The sequence below is a fragment of the Muntiacus reevesi genome, chromosome 20 (assembly GCF_963930625.1).
Source record: "Muntiacus reevesi chromosome 20, mMunRee1.1, whole genome shotgun sequence".
In the NCBI taxonomy this organism is placed as follows: Eukaryota; Metazoa; Chordata; class Mammalia; order Artiodactyla; family Cervidae; genus Muntiacus; species Muntiacus reevesi.
Genome location: NC_089268.1, coordinates 22613095 through 22629293, shown reverse-complemented (window position 1 = coordinate 22629293; position 16199 = coordinate 22613095). Strand labels below are relative to the sequence as shown.

Sequence of the window (16199 nt, the reverse complement as noted above, 5' to 3'; positions counted from 1 at the left end):
CTTCATGAACTTTGTCTATTAATTCATTTCAAATATTTTGCAAAAATATACTCAATTTCCCCACCTCTATTTAAAATTTTCCTGCAACCACTTAAAGATGTGCTGTGTTATGCTAAGTCGCTTCAGTTGTGTCTGACCCTCTGTGACGCCATGAACTGTAGCCTGCCAGGAGTCTGGGATTGCCCATGGGATTCTCCAGGCCAGAATACTGGAGTGTGTTGACATGCCCTCCTCTAGGGGATCTTCCCAATCCAGGGATCAAACCCATGTCTCTTAAATCTCCTGCTCTGGCAGGCAGATTCTTTACCACTAGCACCATTTGGGAAACCCACTTAAAGATGAGTCCTCTAATTTTTTGATACCTGGGTGAAAACAATTCATGAGTAGCCTCAGTCAAGGTTATTCCTTCTTATGTGTTTTCCCCAGACAAACATAAACAGTGTAGAAAGTGAAATGTGCATGTGTGTGTGTTTCTTGCAGAGACTATCAAGTCTGAAAGAAAACTGAGTGATGGTTCATCAACAAGATTGATGGAGTTTATCAGAATAGAGATGATAATGGTGATATTGTGGTACTGCAGAAGAGATCTGTCCCTTGTGATACAATTCCCTACATAAAGCAAAGGATAAGCTGTGAAAATGGTCTCTAGATGGTGAACCAATATTCACAGGAGAGTTTTCAGCTATAAAATGATTGCTTTGCACTTCCTGGCTTAACATCAGCCCTAAATTATAGTTTCATCATTAAGTAACAAAGATGTAGGTGTGTGGTTTAAGTCTTCAAGGTGATATGGACTCTTTTCTTATTGACTGAAACGAACATTGTTGAAAACAGCCCTGCAAAGCTGATTTATCTGGAAACACATCTTCACTGCAGCCCTGTTAGCTCATTGCCTTCTCAGTTTCCTCTTGTGTAAGAAGAGGATAAACAAAAAGTCAGTTCCAATTTGACCACCGTGGTACAATAGAATTCCTACTTAAAACTAAATAATAATAATACTGATAATTATAATAGTAATAAAGCTTTGATTATCAGTTTAAAAATGAGGCTAATGATTGAATAAAGTAATGAGGATAAAAAATAAGTCAAAGAATTGTTTTCTGAACATAATAGAATATCCTAAAGGTATTAGTACAGAGTAGCAGAGTAGACACTCAGTAAGAATTATCGTGTTAGTTTTTAACCAGTAGTGTTAAGTGCAGTGTATTCAATGATGAATAGGAAGCAGTCCATGGCTTCAAGAAATTGAAAGTCTTTCTTGCATTCTGTGTATCATCTTTAAATCTGTGTTCATCTTGTTAACAAAAGGAATTTTTCTATTTCCTGAAGGAATATATGAAATTTTTTTCCACCAGTGACAAGGATAGGTCTAGATTTGAACCATTTATACTTGTTATGTTTGGGAGCTCAGTGTTTGAACTTAATACAGGATTCTTATACATCATGCAACATGATTCATAAATGAAACATGAATCATTCAAGATGGACAAATTAGACACCTTAGAGCTGAGAAGGCTTTTTCTAAAACTGGTGGCAATCTAATTAGGTAGTGGAAAGATTTATCAGGAAAATTCTATAAAGTATGCAATTACATATTTTATATAAATAAGGAGAAAAATTGTCCTTAGTGGTGCTGAGTTGTATCCTACATTCAGACACAAAATCAGAGTGGTGTTTTCATTCCTTAAAGAAAGAATAAGAACACTGAAAGCCACAGTGAGGAAAATGTTCAAAACCTAAAACCCACACCTTTCTCATTTTCTTCTCTCTCGGTCATCTTTATAACCACAAATCAGCCCTGGATTGGATTGCTACAGACTCCAGAAGCCCGGTGAATGGTTCCTCTTCAGTATTTCTGTAGTTCAAGTTCTTAAAATATTCTTAAAGGAAATTTTCTGCTATGTTCTGAAAACATGGCACCAGTAGATCCATAAACATATTATTGAAGATATTTACTCCCTCAAGGAGCTGTTGGTTTTGTTGTGTCTTGTTTTGCTTGTAAATGGATCCTAATATTAATAGTAAAGATGCCAAGATGGAAATCTAGTGAAATGAAAAGGACATGCCACAGAGCTTGGACATCTGACTTTCCATCCCAGCTTTTTCACTAACTTTGTATGTTTTGTTGGGCAAGTTATGTATAATTCCTTTGTCCCAGTTCTTCATCTATGAAATGAAGGATTTGGACTCTTCAGTCATAAATGTTGAAGATCCCATAATATTATTCATTTAATTTCTCAATTGAAGTTTTTTTTCATTCTTTTGTAAAAAATCTTGAAGGTATGTATCATCCTCAGACTTCTTATCTCCATTCTGCTTTGTTGACTTGCACGTGCACGTGTGTGTGGGGGTGTGTGTGTGTGTGTGAAAGAAAGAGAGAGAGAAAGAGATGGAAGGGGACTTTAGGATAGAAAAATCACAGCCTTGCACACAGAGCCTCAGATCCACAAAGCGCATCTTGGTGACAGTGGTGAGATGTATGTTATGTCAAGCATCCATAAGCTGAGTCTGGCAGATATGTACCTACTGGTGGTACACACAGCATTGTTTAATAGTAGTCCTTTGATGAATTAGTTTACATGGTGTCAAAACTGCACAATCCAATGTTAGTTGAATATAAGGGAAAGAAGCCCAGCTCCCAGCTCTTTTTATAAGCCTCTATTTCTGGGTTCCTTCACAGATTTCTTTAAGGTTGTGAATATTTGCTCTTTTACGCTCTAGGATTCAAGCCATTCATCCTCATTAGAACTTATCCTTAAAGCTGAGTATGTCACTGAGGTGTTCTACACTTCAACCATTTTATTTTCGACTGCCTGTCTTCCTTTTATACTTCATCTTCGTGTTCTTTTTTCTGACTATTCATCCACTTAATGTCCCCAATGTCATTTCAGAAGCTTATGTACAATACTTCTGTATCCTGTATTTTTTAAGCCTGTACCAATTTTCATATTTTGTCCTGGTGTCCACATTAGTAGGGTTTCCCAGGTGGTGCTAGTGATAAAGAACCTGCCTGCCAGTTCAGGAGACATAAGAGATGCAGGTTCCATCCTTGGGTGGGGAAGATCCCCTGGAGGAAGGCATGGCAACCCACTCCAGTATTCTTACCTGGAGAATCCCATGGACAGAGGAGCCTGGGGGGCTACGGTCCATGTGGTTGCAAAGAGACACGACTGAAGCAGCTTAGCACATGCGTGTGCCCTGTAAGTAAATACACATTTGTGAAGTTGTACATGCAAGATTTAGGTATGGAAAGAAGTTAAAAATAAGCATTTGTATTCTTTCTAGAAAAGATTTCAGAGAGAGAAATCCAGACTTAATTTCTTTAAAAATGCCTAAAATGACCCCTTTTAGCTCCAGCCTAATGTCCTTTCTCTGCACAAGCATAAACCAATGAGAATGCCACTAATTTAATTTATAGCTCATTGTCAGCTTTTTTTTCACCTCATTTGCTTTATGTGGATGGGTTTCCTCTTTCTGGAAGGAGAAATATGGGCTAATATCACACACAGACGCCAAGCTGGCTCCTGCTGTATCTCTTGCTGATCTTCTGTGGATAGCTGCCAAGGACATTAAGAGCCTTGGTTCACTATTATTTTTGCTGTCCATCCTGAGCTTGTTTTATATGCCAAGAGTCTTAACTTTAGTCAGTTTGATTCTACTGGACATGTGCAGATGACTTGTGTTTTTTTTGTTTTTTTGGGGGGTCAGGTGAACCCAGGGTTTTCAGATAGAAGACTTTTTCATTCATTATCCAAAATTGAGTTCCATATTCATTTGAATTCATTCAAATATTTGTTGAGCACCTATCATGTCCTAGAGTAAAAGGTATTGAACAGATCTGATCAAGTTGTCACCCAAATGGATCCTACATTCTAAGCCTGCTAAGGCAAGATGCGGGGCAATAAACAAATAAATATAAATATAAACTGTTATATTATTGATAAGTAACATAAAGTATAGTCGTAAAACAGGGTAAGAGATAAAGAGCATAGATGGACAGAGAAAAGCCTTTTTAAACAAGTGAAATTGAAACAGAAAGCTAAATAAAATGAAGTAGGAGCCATATACTGATAAAAGAGTGTCTCTAACAGAGAAAACTATCCATGCAAAGGATCTAAAATAGACCTTACCTGGTGAAGTTAAGGAAAAGTATGAAAGAGCATGTGGCTGGAGCAGAGTGGGCACCTGTCTTGAGTTTTATGCAAAGTAGCATGGAGCCATGCCATATAGGGCACTGAGAACTTAAAACTTAAGATGCTAAGCTATCTGAAGCATTTTGAGATGAGAGTGTGATCTGACTTACATTTTATGGAAATGAGTCTCAATGGAGCAAGAATGGTTATGGGTTATACCTCATACATACGTAAGAGGTTATTGCAAAGTCTTCATGGGCTATAATGGTGACTTGAAATAGCACGGAAGCAGTGACAGTGGTAAAAAGGGATTAGACTCAGGATAGATTCTGGAAAATAGAATTGACAGGATTTGCTGACAGACTGGATATGGTATGTAAGAGAAAGAGGAGTCACAGATGACCCCAAGCTTTGAGGACTGAATAATTAAGTGAAAGCAGTTGTCATTTACTGTCATAGGGGGATCGTGGGAGGAATACATTGTGGGGGAAAATATAAGAATTTAGCTCTCTATCTACTAAGTTAGATGCCTCTTAAGTATCCAAGTAGGAAAATGTGGGATTGGCTATATAAGACAGTATACAGATCAAGTTCAAAAGTAAAATCTCTTCAGCTGGAGCAGAAAATATAAACTTTGGATTCATCATAACATAGCTAATAACAAAAGCCATTGAATCTGATAAGATCAACTGGAAGGATAAATATTGATGAAAAGTAAAAGAAATCTAAGAATCAAGCCCGGGAGTCTTCCAATGCTTGTAGACTGGGCAAATGAAGATAATTCAGAAAAGAACATAAAAAAGGATCAGACTATCAAGTGAGCTACAAAGAGAATCAAGAGAGAATAGACTCCTAGCAGCCAAGTCAAGAAGATATTTCATGAAGGTGCAAGAGATCAACTGCTCCAATAGCTGTTATGAAATTGTGTCTAGTGAGAACTGGTCATTTGATTTAGAAACTTGAAGGTTATTGGTGATTTGACAAGAGTTGCTTTAGAGGAGAGCTGGGGGTAATTTAAAGAGATTCAACAAAGCTGGGAAGATAGAAAGTGAAGACAGTGAGTAAAGCTAATCCTTCCAAGGGATTTTGCCCTAAAAGGAAATAATGATTGTGTGCTGTTGACCTGCAGTAGAAACAGCTTTATAGTAAAGCGGAGAGAAGAGATGGCAGAAGCAATGTCAGTGAGTAGAAGAGATAGGATGAGATTCAGAGCACAACTAGTCGTTGACTTTATATAAGAGCCTAGACAGCTCATCTACAGTTAAGAAAAGGGAAGGTAAAATATATGGACAGATTCAGACAGATTGGTACATGCGGGGGTGGAAATTCTCTTCTGTGGCTTCAACTTTGTCAGTAAAAGAGGAAGCAAGTCATCAGCTGAGAATAAATTTGGGGAAGGAGGCATTAATGTGAGGAAAGTAAAGGCATTTTGAAGCGTCACTTCAGAAAACTGGAGAATGAATTAAAGAAGAAAATTTAGGGGAACAAGCTAGGAAGCTCAAGGGACCCCTTGAAATTACTGTGCATGAATTAAAAAAAAAAAAAATCAATCAGAGAGGTTGCTGAGTCAGTACTTTCCTCCAACCATATATAGCTGCTTTTGGGAGGAGTTGAGTAGGCATTGAGTTGAATTTAATTTGATAGAAACTCCCAGAAAAAAAACAAAACACAGAGACAGAGTTTATAGTGTATGTAAAAGAATGACTATAATGACAGATCATGAAAATTGTAATAGTTAGATCAGCTAGACCATGTTGCAATAACAAAAAATGTGTTGAATCCATTAGCTTAACAGAACAAAGATCAATTTCTTGCTCCTATCACAGTTTGGTGTGGGTTAGGAAGCTCTCTTTGGCAACTCTTTTCCAACAGAGATTCAGGGAAGTCAACATCTTGACTTCTCAGAGTTTGTGTTCCAGCGCAAGAGAGAATACACAAGAGAGAATAATTAGAGAAATCACACCTACTTAGAACTACCATGTCTGTGAAGTGATTTAATTACTTCTTATCACATTCTGTTGGTCCAGAACTAGATACATGGCCATAAACCGACTGCCGGGGAGGAAAGAAAATGTAGGAGAGCAAATGGATTATTTTAAGAGCACCAAATGTCTCTTCCACATAAACCAAGCCAAACAATAAAGGTAATGAGGATTTACTCTGCCATAGCATCATGGCAAAACACTGGCAGCATCAAATCAGTATGATTCTTTGTGGGGTCAGAGAACTACCTTAGGTTAGAGTCTGTTCTGCTTATCTATTGCTATGTAGTAAACACCACAAGGGGACTTCCCAGGTGATACTAGAGGTAAAGAACCTGCCTGTCAATGCAGGAGACATAAGAGACACAGGTTCGATCCCTGGGTTGGAAAGATCCCCTAGAGGAGGGTATGGCTACCCACTCCTGTATTCTTGCCTGGAGAATCCTCATGGACAGAGGAGCCTGGCAGGCTATAGCCCATAGGGTCACAAAGAGTCAGACACGACTGAAGCAGCTTAGCACAAGCGCACGTAAACACCACAAAACTGGGCAGTATAAAACAGTAACCATTATGTTACGCTCATGGAGTCCGTGCGTCAGTAATTTGGAAACAGTGCAATGAGATGAGCTCCTCCCCACCTCTAAACTGTGTAGAGCCTCAGCTAAAAGTGATTTGAATATCTGAGATCTGGAATAGCTGAGGCTAGAACAACAGTTTTCAATACAGGTTCTTTGCTCACAGGGCTGGTAACAAGTCTGGGATTTCTGAAGGAGAATCTCAGATGGGATCGTTGAACACAGCATCTAAATGGGACCTCTCCAGCAGGGTGATCCCAGGGTAGTCAGACTTCTTATATGGTGGTTCAGGGCTCCAAGGAAAAGTGTTGCACAAGAGCGAGACAAAAGTCCTAGGGCTGGCCTAGACATAGGCGTCACATAGCATCATATCAGTCCTGTTCTACTGCCTGAGTATTGGTCCCAGAGGAGGGCACTGGAACCCCACTTATTGAGACAGTGGCAGAGAATTGAGAGGGTGGCAAAGTTACATTGCAGAAGAGCGTGTGGCGTGGGACCTACTGTTGTGGCCATCTTGGGGAAATGCAGTCACCGGACAGTCATGATGGGAGTGAGAGATAGAGGCAGATTCTAGAGCTGCTTGTGACAAAGGTTTTGAGATGAGATTATTGCTAATGAAAATGGCTATGATTTGACCATCTGGAATTGGAAGACAAATGCTAGATTAAAGACATTAGATGTTCAAAGGTCCAAATTTAACAGACTTGGGTATTCCGGGATCTCCAAGGATCAACAAATGCGGCACCTGCTGCCCCTCTGACCTCAGGTCTAACCTATCTCTCTCTCCCCTCTCCCTGGAAGGCTCCTCATAGATGTTTCCTTACCTCCTGCAGATCTTTACACAAATGTCACCTTTCTAGTTGGGACATTCCTGGTCATGCTATTCAAAACCACAAGGGCCTCAATAGTACTTCCTATCCCCCCTTCTGCTTCAATTGTCTCCTTAAAGTTCACCATTATCTAACATACAGTGTATTTTATATTTTTACGTGTTCTCCCTGCAATACAATGTAAGCTCCCAAAGGATGTAAATTTCCATTTGTTCCCTTCACTACTGTTTTCCAAATACTTCAAACAGTGCTGGTCTTGGGTAGTTCAGTTCAGTTCAGTTCAGTCGCTAAGTCGTGGTCTTGGGTAGGCTCTCAGTAAATATATGGGGAATTAATGAATGGATGATTTCTTAGCATTTCTCAAATGGGTTATGATCTATTGTGTACATGCTCAGTCGCTCAGTCCTGTTGGGCTCTTTGTGACTCCATGGACTGCAGCCCATTAGGCTCTCTGTACATGGAATTTTCCAGGCAAGAATATTTTCATGGGTTGCCATTTCCTCTTCCAGGGGCTCTTCCCAACCCAGGGATTGAACCCCCATCTCCTGCAGCTCCTGCATTGGCAGAAAGATTCTTTACCACTGCGCCACCTGAGAAGTCTTATGATCCATTAGAGTCATTAAACTAATTTAACATATCATGATCCACATTTATATGTAACTTATGAGAAAAAAGAGAGTAGAAAGGGATGGGAAAGATCAAAAGATGTTGCACATCATAGTGTATTATTGCATCATATTTCTGCTATAATTTAGTATACATGTGTATACTAGATATTATATAAAATGTATTTCTTAATATGGGCCAGAGTCAAAATTTTTAGAAAAAACACGGTCTAAATACTTCTTTGGACTAATGTCTTAAGCCTACATGGTGATAGGTAAGGATTTATCAATGAGGAGGCAATTGGGAAAACTCATTAAAAGCATAGGTAGCTTCTCTTCTTGATTCTTCTGGAGATAGGATCTGGATATAGGAAGCAGAAAGTATTACCAGGGATATAATGCGTTACTTCTTGGGCACTTTTATTTTCCTCAGTTTGAACCAGTACAATGTTTAACACATAATGAATACTCTAAGGTTTGATAGTTGACCAAAGTTTTTTTTAACAATTGTATTACGTTTTGAAGTGTTTCTCAATAAGCTGGTTTTGCCCCAGGACCTAATTTACTCAGGGTCATTAAACCCGTCAAAGGCTTTCCCACAATAACCCCATTCTTGAAGCTTTCTCATTGGAGCTCTTTTTCAGCCATGTCTGTTGCAGCCATCCTGCTCTTGGTGATAATTATCCCCTTGGGAAAAGGTTGGCCAATGATGTGAAACTATCTCTATGTTTAGAAGCTTGGAGTCCAAAGACCTGGGGTCCAGCCAAGTGTCTGTCAGTTCAGGTGACTGCTTCTGGAGCCATATTTTCTCTTGCTTAGGATGAGGGAGTTGGACCCATTGGTGCTTGATGTCTTTTCCACCTTTACTCTTTAATCAACGAATCATTCATTTGACATTTAGGCTATATATATTCTCATCTAGATTTTTGGCTTGTTGGGGGTTGAAAGTGGGTCTCTTTAGCATCTTTTCAAGTGTCTACTCAAAGTGCCCATAGAATACCTTTTACAAATGCTAACTTTTGCAAGGGAAGGCTTAACTTTGGTTGTCTATCTTAATGTCTTTTTTTTTGTTGTTATTTCCTTAGTTTTCATTTCTTTATATCGATCTCTGTTCTTTTTGTAGCTGTGAAATGAACCTCCTGGGACCGAAGTTTTTAATAAGTTAAAATGTTTTCCAAATACCTGGGATTTGTAGATATTTTGAAGGAGGTGGGAAGGGAGCAGATCTTGGCATAAGAAGTAGGAAGCTGAATTTTATGCCAAGCATTTTAGATAGCATTGAATATGTACTTTGTATTGTGTAGCACTGTCTAACATTGCTAATAATTATGTCCTTACTCCTTAAGATTCTTATGTTCTTTGGAATCTGCCTCCATCTATTGCACTTTTTACTGCTAATGAGCTCCTTCCAGTGGTAGATGGAGTTTAGGAATGAGGAAGAATACTGTTATGTAACAATTTTACCCAGAGTAAAGAGGATATGGGCCCATTTTGGTGATCAATTTTATCTCAAGGGTAGCTGATATGCTAGTTTAGATTTTTTAAATGGAAAAATTTGTAAATAAGCCTCATGCTTTCTAATATGTTGTGCCCTTATCTTTTTACTTCTTAAATCAGATAATGAATCAGGCTTGAATATTTAAGCAGACAGGGAAAGGAAAGAGCATCAATTTATCCAGGATATGATAGAACTATTCCTCTGTCAACTCACACTTCTCGGAGAGTCTGGACATCTAAGCTTTTCTAAAATACACATCTATCACCAGCAACCCTAACCATTTTCATTGATTGGAGTTGACTGTCATATCAGAATGTTCGAAGAAAAAATATTTTCCTAATGCAGGAGAGCTGCAGTTGCCAACGAGATCGGGATTTTCTGCAGTGCTACCTCAAGGTAAACACTGCAATTCAAACCCTTGAAACGTGAAGGGTAAAAACGCACTAAGCCCATGCCATTGCTTTTCTGAGGAAAGACAAAGTCTCATCCAGATAAAAATCATTTTACAAACTGGAGGCTTACTTCTGAGATTCAGTTCATTTTCAAGTCAGCATTTTTCATACTCCAATAATGAACAAAAAGGAAAATTAGCAGAGAAAAATGAGATAAATCCTGCATTGATGTGAAGATCCTAGAGACTAGCCTTAGGTCTCTGAGAATTGAAGAATGCTTGTACACTGATTTTCACCTGCCTTTCTGGAACATGGTGATTTATGTATGCATCAAATATCAGTGTGTCATCGTTGTTGATTTCCTCTATAATGAGAAAGTCATACCTTCATCCAGACCAAGGTAAAACTCTGCTATTCAAGCCTTGGCTTATGGATATCACTATGTGCACTTCAGTTCAGTTCAGTTGCTCAGTCGTGTCTGACTCTTTGCGACCCCATGAATTGCAGCACGCCAGGCCTCCCTGTCCATCACCAACTCCTAGAGTTTACCCAAACTCATGTCCATTGAGTCGGTGATGCCATCCAGCCATCTCATCCTCTGTCGTCCCCTTCTCCTCCTGCCCCCAATCCCTCCCACCATCAGGGTCTTTTCCAATGAGTCAACTCTTCGCATGAGATGGCCAAAGTATTGGAGTTTCAGTTTCAACAACAGTCCTTCCAATGAACACCCAGGACTGATCTCCTTTAAGATGGACTGATTGGATCTCCTTGCAGTCCAAGGGACTCTTGAGAGTCTTCTCCAACACCACAGTTCAAAAGCAACAATTCTTCTGTGCTGAACTTTCTTTATAATCCAACTCTCACATCCATATATGACCACTGGAAAAACCATAGCCTTGACTAGACAGACCTTTGTTGGCAAAGTAATGTCTCTGCTTTTTAATATGCTATCTAGGTTGGTCATAACTTTCCTTCCAAGAAGTAAGCATCTTTTAATTTCATGGCTGCAATCACCATCTGCAGTGATTTTGGAGCCCAAAAAAATAAAGTCTGACACTGTTTCCACTGTTTCCCCATCTCTTTCCCATGAAGTGATGGGACCAGGTGTCATGATCTTAGTTTTCTGAATGTTGAGCTTTAAGCCAACTTTTTCACTCTCCTCTTTCACATTCATCAAGAGGCTCTTTAGTTCTTCTTCACTTTCTGCCATAAGGGTAGTGTCATCTGCATATCTGAGGTTATTGATATTTCCCCCAGCAATCTTGATTCCAGCTTGTGCTTCTTCCAGCCCAGAATTTCTCATGAGGTACTCTGCATATAAGTTAAACAAGGAGGGTGACAATATACAGCCTTGACATACTCCTTTTTCTATTTGGAACCAGTCTGTTGTTCCATGTCCAGCTCTAACTGTTGCTTCCTGACCTGCATACAGGTTTCTCAAGAGGCAGGTCAGGTGGTCTGATATTCCCATCTCTTTCAGAATTTTCCAGTTTATTGTCATCCACATAGTCAAAGGCTTTGGCATAATCAATAAAGCAGAAATAAATGTCTTTCTGGAACTCTCTTGCTTTTTCAGTGAACCAGCTGATGTTAGCAATTTAATCTCTGGTTCCTCTGCCTTTTCTAAAACCAGCTTGAACATCTGGAAGTTCACAGTTTATGTATTGCTGAAGCCTGGCTTGGAGAATTTTGAGCATTACTTTGCTAGCGTGTGAGATGAGTGCAATTGTGCGGTAGTTTGAGCATTCTTTGGGATTGCCTTTCTTAGAGATTGGAATGAAAACGGACCTTTTCCAGTCCTGTGGCCACTGCTAAGTTTTCCAAATTTGCTGGCAGATTGAGTGCAGCACTTTCACAGCATCATCTTTCAGGATTTGAAATAGCTCAACTGAAATTCCATCACCTCCACTAGCTTTGTTCATAGTAATGCTTTCTAAGGCCCGTTTGACTTCACATACCAGGATGTCTGTGCCCTTAAAGAAATTCAAACTCTGAGTTTGAATTTATTATAAAGTAGAAACTACTACTTTTTCTACTGCTTCCTCATGTTAACTTGGCCTAAAAGGAATAAGAATACATCCTGGCCAGTGATATTTCCAGGTATTATTCCCAATTTAAGTGGAACATCCTAAACTAAGTATGACACTTAATAATATAAATCAGCAAATAATTAGTTAATAATATTTACTAATAGTGTTTGAGATGACATAATAAAAATCACAGAGTATAACCATGATGGTCAATGATATAAATCAAATAATGAAGGAAAAAGATAATTTTATCAGACAGAATTGGACATAAGAGTAGGTTAAACTATATTTTAGCAAAAAATAAAAAAGGAGAAAAAGATTAGATGGCTCATTTCATTGAATTAAAACCAATCGAAATCAGAAATACATACACACACTCAAGGAGAAACCAGTGAAAGGCTCCTAACTTGTGGATTTTGGGGTGAAACTATGATTATGTATAGTAAGGACTCGTAATAATTAACAGCAAATTGACAAATTCACTTTGTAATTCAATCACCTTCCTTTTCCTTTCCTCTGTCAAAGTCAAGGACCAGGGAAACTTCGTATAGTTTACTGTGTTGGTACAATGTTTTGTAACCAAGAAGTGCTCAATAATTATTTACTGAAGGAATGACTTGTAATTTCACTAGCTCACAACAGAGATAAAGAAGATTTTTAAGAAATAGATGACAAGCTGTGTTTGAAATTGTACATGTTCTTTGAAAAATTTTAGAACCATGGCTTTTAAACAAAGCCTGTGAAATGATTGTGTAATGAGGAGACTGGATTTCCAAACATGAGTGTATAGTCTAAATGTTTTCTCTTTTGTTGCTGCATTCTGCATCTTCAAGGGGCTTCCCATACGGTGCAGTGGTAAAGAATCTGTAAAGAATCCTCTTTTCAGCGAGCCTCCCATTTCCTGCCTCCTAAAGTACCACTTGGGCTTCCCTGGTAGCTCAGCGGTAAAGAATCCACCTGCTAATGCAGGCGACATGGGTTCGATCCCTGGCTTGGCAAGATCAGTTGGAGAAGAAAATAACAATGCACTCTAGTATTCTTGCCTGGGAGATCTCATGGAATGGACAGAGGATCCTGGCAAGCTACAGTCCATGAGTCATAGACATGAGTCAGACATGACTGAGGGACTGAGCAGGTGTGAACACTCCTTCAAAGTATCCCTCTGGCCACATGATCATCAAAATGGCTTCCTTCTGGGCCCAGAGGACAGTGGGCCCATTTCCATTAAATGAGGAGGTAGAGTCGTGAGCCCTAGTCTCAAACCTGATGTGGAGCCAAGATCAGAACTTTTATTATTTGAGTTTTCCTCTGTGATTCCTTGACACTATTTGCAGTTCTCAAACTCAGCTCCAGGGGCTCCCCAGAATGGGCTGAGGGTGCCGTGGGCCTGGAAAAGAAGCCAGCAGAACTCCTGGCTACTCCTTCCTGCTTCCAAACATGCACTTTACTCTGATATTTTTACATTACAAATCCCCATAGAGACTGAGTTTGAGGAAAACTTCTTATGAATTAAAAAAAAAGTTTGACAACTGCCCATCCTCTACCTTCCCATAGTGCCTCCTTCATAATAAAATGGAAGATAGAAACTAAATTTGAGATGAATTAAGTATATTTTATAATCTAGGTGGCTGTACTTTGATCACCTGTTGTATCCACAGACAAGTTGTTGTCTTTTTGCTGAAGTATTTCTAGAGGTGGGATGCCTATTTAACACCTTACCTTTATCTCTTACAGATGAGTCAAGCTATTTTTAAGATGCAGAAAATACAAAAGGATGGAGGCAGTGAGATTGTATGGTTGCCAGAACAGAGTAGGACTGCCAAGAGACTCCAAAGGGTAGAATTAATTGTAATTTTACTGTATTCTGGGGTTAGGATGGCTGTCTTACAGGTCAGGAAAATGCATTATAAAAACACAGTGGCAAAACTAGATTCTCAGGGAAAGAATCCCATTAAGTAAGTTGACAAGGGTAATATGTTAGCCAGAATCTCTGCTCTGATAACCTTTTTAAAAAGTGATTTACATTGGCAAGGCTTCCCTTTCTCAAAATGTATTAAAAAGACCAACTATTGCTCAGAAGGCTATGTGATGAGCATAAAGTGAAACTCTGATGTCTGATGAATTTTCTTGTTTCCCCCAAAGAACACTGACAAAATGCCTACCCATGCCTCCCAGATTCAATGTCATCCTCCCCTGAGAAGTTCTGTGTATACAAAACTCACATTGCTAGACCTTCCATTCTATGTTGGCCACCACCATTGATAAGCTTTCTCTCTAAGATGACTCAATATTGCTGACCATGATAGTAAATGAAGTATGTAAATAGTGGTTCTGTTGGGAGTAGGAGACATTCTTTCGCCTTTGATTATTGACGAAATGGGTTTGATCCTCAGAGAAGGACCATCTTTCTATGATTTCCAAGTGTTTGAAGTTCCTCCTTTCTGTTCCCCCTGTGAACTTTCTTTTTGGTTTTTTTTTTTTTTTAATATTTGTATATTTTTTATATTTTATTTTTAATATTTCTTTTCAGTTGTGCTATTTATTCCAGTCTGTTTATCCCTTTGCCCATTCTGTTCATTCTTTTTCACCTTATCCTGAAAGATGAGAACCATAAAGGAGTAGCAGGTTAGGTGAGTCCCGATATTTCCCCAGCCTCTCCAAAGATGGTTACCAACACCCCATCTACTCACTCAGCTCAGCACTGCTGTGTGTCTGTAGGAGTCTGGCCAAGGGGGACTTGTCTGTCAAAGGACCCAATGGGCTTCATCTCCTTGCAGCTTCTAATTCCAATTTCCTTCACATTCTTTGCTCAGATCAAAACAAAACTGCTGTGTGCCCACAAATACAAGGCTGCTCCTTGTCTCCTGATGTTCCTTTTCCTAGAGAGTCCCTTCTTTCTCGGCTTTGTTCTGATTTTCATAGCTTAAGTATCTCTTGCTTTATGGGAATTTTAATGATTTCCAGACCCCTAAATACCTGATTTCCTTTTTTGCCTATCCTTTTTTGCCTTTTTGCCTATCATCTGATTTCCAAACCCCCAAATAAATGATTTCCTTTTTTGCGTGTCATCACGTTCATGTTAGGTTGCAAAGCTTTCATTAGAAAGAATCCATTTACTGCTTTTTATCCTTAGCAACTAATAGTGGGTCTAGCACCAGATAGAGGACTTGCCAGCTGGCCCACAGGTAAAGAATCTGTCAGCCAGTGCAGGAGACACAAGAGATGCAGATTCGATCCCTGGATCGGGAAGATCCCCTGGAGGAGGAAATGGCAACCCATTCCAGTATTCTTGCCTGGAGAATCCCATGAACAAAGGAGCCTGGTGGGCTACAGTCCATGGGGGTCACAGAAAGTCGGATATGACTCAGCAGAGCACAGCAGCACACTACAGGAAGTATTTATAAGTTATTTTTGGGCTGAGCTGCCATATTGGTCCACTATGCCTAACTGGTCTTCACCTTGGATTCCTCGAAAAGCGTTTGTGCCTGTAACCTTGTTTGCACTTATCATCATCACCAACGGATTTTCTTCTCTGCCTTTCTCTTCCCTGGTCTTTGTTCTGGAAGGCTGATTATCCTATGAACTGTGTCACCTAAGCTCTGTTGTCCTCTGGCTTTGGCCAATAAGAGGCATCACCAGGAGACAGTAGGACAGAGGGAGAAAGAGGTCAAGGTCTTTCTGCCCTGCTCCCTCCCGCTCTGCACTGGCACTGTTTCTCTGGCAACAGCTGCCGTCTCTGACAGATAGCCATTCTTCTTATCTGTAGCTCTTTCTGGACCCTGGAAATACTATTTCCTTCCTTTATTCCTTTAGATTTAAAAGTGGTAGCAGCTTCCCGACCTTGATAGTCTCTTGTTAGCTCAACATACCTTGTTGTTTTTTTTTTTTCCTTTGACCTTGCCTGTATCTCTGTAAGTAGTCTTTCAGTTGAGGCCTTCTTATTTATACCATCAGAGGGATCTCTACATGTCCTGCCAAGCCTTTTAGTTTCTCGCAAGATATATAGCATCTCAGTATCTTGTTGGATCTGATATCCTGCCCTCAAGTCCATCTGCCTGCCTTAATTCTCTGCTTAATTCTTGTCAAGCAACCTTATCTTTAAGGGTACTGACTACTACGCTCTACCATCCTCACTCCTGGCCATTAGTAGACCT

General features: G+C 39.5%; 1 protein-coding gene across 1 annotated transcript in view; it reads left to right on the top strand.

Moving 5' to 3' along the window:
- Positions 1-16199, top strand: part of PTCHD4 (patched domain containing 4) — a 203588-nt gene that overhangs the window by 55474 nt on the left and 131915 nt on the right. The window lies entirely within an intron of this gene.